The sequence below is a fragment of the Carettochelys insculpta genome, unplaced genomic scaffold (assembly GCF_033958435.1).
Source record: "Carettochelys insculpta isolate YL-2023 unplaced genomic scaffold, ASM3395843v1 scaffold_0068, whole genome shotgun sequence".
Lineage (NCBI taxonomy): Eukaryota > Metazoa > Chordata > Testudines > Carettochelyidae > Carettochelys > Carettochelys insculpta.
In genome coordinates, this window is record NW_027439105.1 from 10,001 (window position 1) to 15,000 (window position 5,000).

The 5,000-nt window shown below is 62.9% G+C and overlaps 1 non-coding gene across 1 annotated transcript; it reads right to left on the minus strand.

Moving 5' to 3' along the window:
- Positions 1-1,411: 1,411 nt before the first annotated feature.
- Positions 1,412-1,530, minus strand: LOC142006453 (5S ribosomal RNA). The gene has a single exon (XR_012643525.1). It is a non-coding gene; the product is annotated as a 5S ribosomal RNA (ribosomal RNA).
- Positions 1,531-5,000: the final 3,470 nt, after the last annotated feature.

Sequence of the window (5,000 nt, forward strand, 5' to 3'; positions counted from 1 at the left end):
GGCCGATTCGCTCCCCGGGCACCAGGTCAACCTCCGCTGCTTTCAGCGGGGGTTGACCTGGTGGCCGATTCGCTCCCCGGGCACCAGGTCAACCTCCGCTGCTTTCAGCGGGGGTTGACCTGGTGGCCCATTCGCTCCCCGGGCACCAGGTCAACCTCCGGTGCTTTCAGCGGGGGTTGACCTGGTGGCCGATTCGCTCCCCGGGCACCAGGTCAACCTCCGGTGCTTTCAGCGGGGGTCGACCTGGTGGCCGATTCCCTCCCCGGGCACCAGGTCAACCTCCGGTGCTTTCAGCGGGGGTTGACCTGGTGGCCGATTCCCTCCCCGGGCACCAGGTCAACCTCCGGTGCTTTCAGCGGGGGTTGACCTGGTGGCCGATTCGCTCCCCGGGCACCAGGTCAACCTCCGCTGCTTTCAGCGGGGGTTGACCTGGTGGCCCATTCGCTCCCCGGGCACCAGGTCAACCGCACCCTTTTTCGGCCGCCTTCGCCTCCAAATTTTTCCCCCCGTTTCCTTGCCCACTCCTCGGTCACTTCATACGCCCTCCCCCTTACATCCACCGTACGCAACACCTCCACCGGGCTTAATAGTCCACAACCGGGACCCAGGGCCTTCCCCGCTCTCAACAACCTCCACCCACGGTCCCCCTCCACCGGGCTTAATAGTCCACAACCGAGACCCAGGGCCTTCCCCGCTCTCAACAACCTCCACCCACGGTCCCCCTCCACCGGGCTTAATAGTCCACAACCGGGACCCAGGGCCTTCCCCGCTCTCAACAACCTCCACCCACGGTCCCCCTCCACCGGGCTTAATAGTCCACAACCGGGACCCAGGGCCTTCCCCGCTCTCAACAACCTCCACCCACGGTCCCCCTCCACCGGGCTTAATAGTCCACAAGCGAGACCCAGGGCCTTCCCCGCTCTCAACAACCTCCACCCACGGTCCCCCTCCACCGGGCTTAATAGTCCACAACCGAGACCCAGGGCCTTCCCCGCTCTCAACAACCTCCACCCACGGTCCCCCAAGACGCACGTTCCAAGCCTTAACCCTCAGACCATCCACCCCCCCTGGGGGGGACCCCACACCCACCTGACCCCAACTCACTCCCACCAAAAACACCACCACCGCCACCGCCTCAACGGCCTGCCCCACCCAGCACTCCCACACACACACCTGCCCCACCAACGCTCCACACACGCTTTCTTCCCTCTCCCCGACCCGACCCAAGCCATCGCACCGCACCGGGTGAGGGCCTAAGCTTCCTCGCCCGCCCCCCCGCCCCCGACACGCAGGCAGGCAGAGGGAAAGGCCTCAGCGCCCCCCAGGACCGTCGCGCCGCCTTGGCCTCACGGCTTCCCTGCTCCCGCACGGCAGACACACGCCCCGCTCTACCCCCGCTGGGGCCAAAAGCTGCCTACGGCACCTGGGATTCCCAGGCGGTCACCCATCCAGGTACTAGCCAGGCCCGGGACGGTTTACCTTCCGAGATCGGACGAGATCGGGGGCATTCGGTCCGGTATGGCCGTAGGCCCCCGCCTCCCCGGGCTTTAGCGTCAGCAGCCTGGCCTCAGTCAGCCGGGCCCAAACAATTAACCCGGAGGCCGGGCCGAGGGAAAACTTCCTCCGAGCCGGCCCAAGGGGAAGGGAGGACGAGGACGCCGGGCCCGGGAGGTGACAGGACGTGCACGTCAGACCCGGGAAGCTGTGCGCCCCGAGGTTAACCCCCGGGCCGGGGCGGGGAGAGAAAAATGTTCTAAGTCCGGTAGGGACAGCAGGTCAACCCCGGTCCGAGGCGGGGAGAGAAATTTTCCAAGTCCGGCAGGGACAGCAGGTCAACCCCGGCCGCCGTAGCAGAGGTTGACCTGGTGTCCGATTCGCTCCCCGGGCACCAGGTCAACCTCGGGCGCTTTAGCGGAGGTTGACCTGGTGTCCGATTCGCTCCCCGGGCACCAGGTAAACCGTGGCCGCTTTCAGCGGAGGTTGACCTGGTGGCCGATCCCCTCCTGGGGCTCCAAGTCCGGCAGGGACAGCAGGTCAACCCCGGCCGCTTTAGCAGAGGTTGACCTGGTGTCCGATTCGCTCCCCGGGCACCAGGTAAACCGTGGCCGCTTTCAGCGGAGGTTGACCTGGTGGCCGATCCCCTCCTCGGGCTCCAAGTCCGGCAGGGACAGCAGGTGAACCCCGGCCGCTTTAGCAGAGGTTGACCTGGTGTCCGATTCGCTCCCCGGGCACCAGGTAAACCGTGGCCGCTTTCAGCGGAGGTTGACCTGGTGGCCGATCCCCTCCTGGGGCTCCAAGTCCGGCAGGGACAGCAGGTCAACCCCGGCCGCTTTAGCAGAGGTTGACCTGGTGTCCGATTCGCTCCCCGGGCACCAGGTAAACCGTGGCCGCTTTCAGCGGAGGTTGACCTGGTGGCCGATCCCCTCCTCGGGCTCCAAGTCCGGCAGGGACAGCAGGTCAACCCCGGCCGCTTTAGCAGAGGTTGACCTGGTGTCCGATTCGCTCCCCGGGCACCAGGTAAACCGTGGCCGCTTTCAGCGGAGGTTGACCTGGTGGCCGATCCCCTCCTCGGGCTCCAAGTCCGGCAGGGACAACAGGTCAACCCCGGTCCCAGGCTGGAGAGAAAAATTTTCTAAGTCCGGCAGGGACAGCAGGTCAACCCCGGCCGCTTTAGCAGAGGTTGACCTGGTGTCCGATTCGCTCCCCGGGCACCAGGTCAACCTCTGGCGCTTTAGCAGAGGTTGACCTGGTGTCAGATTCGCTCCCCGGGCACCAGGTCAACCTCGGGCGCTTTAGCAGAGGTTGACCTGGTGTCCGATTCGCTCCCCGGGCACCAGGTAAACCGTGGGCGCTTTCAGCGGAGGTTGACCTGGTGGCCGATTCCCTCCTCGGGCTCCAAGTCCGGCAGGGACAGCAGGTCAACCCCGGTCCCAGGCGGGGAGAGAAAAAATTTCAAAGTCCGGCAGGGACAACAGGTCAACCCCGGTCCCAGGCTGGAGAGAAAAATTTTCTAAGTCCGGCAGGGACAGCAGGTCAACCCCGGCCGCTTCAGCTGAGGTTGACCTGGTGTCCGATTCGCTCCCCGGGCACCAGGTAAACCGTGGCCGCTTTCAGCGGAGGTTGACCTGGTGGCCGATCCCCTCCTGGGGCTCCAAGTCCGGCAGGGACAACAGGTCAACCCCGGTCCCAGGCGGGAGAGAAAAATTTTCTAAGTCCGGCAGGGACAACAGGTCAACCCCGGTTCCGAGCGGGAGAGAAAAATTTTCTAAGTCCGGCAGGGACAACAGGTCAACCCCGGTCCCAGGCGGCAGAGAAAAATTTTCTAAGTCCGGCAGGGACAACAGGTCAACCCCGGTCCCAGGCTGGAGAGAAAAAATTTCTAAGTCCGGCAGGGACAACAGGTCAACCCCGGTCCCAGGCGGCAGAGAAAAAATTTCTAAGTCCGGCAGGGACAACAGGTCAACCCCGGTCCCAGGCGGGAGAGAAAAATTTTCCAAGTCCGGCAGGGACAACAGGTCAACCCCGGTCCCAGGCGGCAGAGAAAAAATTTCTAAGTCCGGCAGGGACAACAGGTCAACCCCGGTCCCAGGCGGGAGAGAAAAATTTTCTAAGTCCGGCAGGGACAACAGGTCAACCCCGGTCCCAGGCGGGAGAGAAAAATTTTCTAAGTCCGGCAGGGACAACAGGTCAACCCCGGTCCCAGGCGGCAGAGAAAAATTTTCTAAGTCCGGCAGGGACAACAGGTCAACCCCGGTCCCAGGCGGGAGAGAAAAAATTTCTAAGTCCGGCAGGGACAACAGGTCAACCCCGGTCCCAGGCGGCAGAGAAAAAATTTCTAAGTCCGGCAGGGACAACAGGTCAACCCCGGTCCCAGGCGGCAGAGAAAAAATTTCTAAGTCCGGCAGGGACAACAGGTCAACCCCGGTCCCAGGCTGGAGAGAAAAAATTTCTAAGTCCGGCAGGGACAACAGGTCAACCCCGGTCCCAGGCGGCAGAGAAAAATTTTCTAAGTCCGGCAGGGACAACAGGTCAACCCCGGTCCCAGGCGGGAGAGAAAAATTTTCTAAGTCCGGCAGGGACAACAGGTCAACCCCGGTCCCAGGCGGGAGAGAAAAAATTTCTAAGTCCGGCAGGGACAACAGGTCAACCCCGGTCCCAGGCGGGAGAGAAAAATTTTCTAAGTCCGGCAGGGACAACAGGTCAACCCCGGTCCCAGGCGGCAGAGAAAAATTTTCTAAGTCCGGCAGGGACAACAGGTCAACCCCGGTCCCAGGCGGCAGAGAAAAAATTTCTAAGTCCGCAGGGACAACAGGTCAACCCCGGTCCCAGGCGGCAGAGAAAAAATTTCTAAGTCCGGCAGGGACAACAGGTCAACCCCGGTCCCAGGCGGCAGAGAAAAAATTTCTAAGTCCGGCAGGGACAACAGGTCAACCCCGGTCCCAGGCGGGAGAGAAAAAATTTCTAAGTCCGGCAGGGACAACAGGTCAACCCCGGTCCCGGGCTGGAGAGAAAAATTTTCTAAGTCCGGCAGGGACAACAGGTCAACCCCGGCCGCTTTAGCGGAGGTTGACCTGGTGTCCGATTCGGTCCCCGGACACCAGGTCAACCTCTGGCGCTTTCAGCGAGGTTGACCTGGTGGCCGGCTGAGCTCTGGAAGTCCGAATGGGGTTGAATTTGACCCGTGCAGCCGACCTAGAGTTCCAGGCGGTCGGCCGCTTTTGTGAGTCGTTCCCGCCTGTTGCCGCTGGGGGACTTTTCACGTATAAGGTTACGACAGGTACCGGGAGAATAGTAAGAGAAGGCTTGTCTGGCTCCAGCCTTTAGAGACGTACACGTGAGAGAGACCGACCGTCGTGTGAAGGCCCTTCCCGGGGACTCGGACGAGGGACCCGGGCGGACGTCTGCGGGGACGTCTGCGGCGGTTCGGGGTGTCGTCTCGGGCCCGATCCTCCGGAGAGGGGGCTCTCGAGGGAGGCTCGGCGCACGTCCGCGGGGACGGC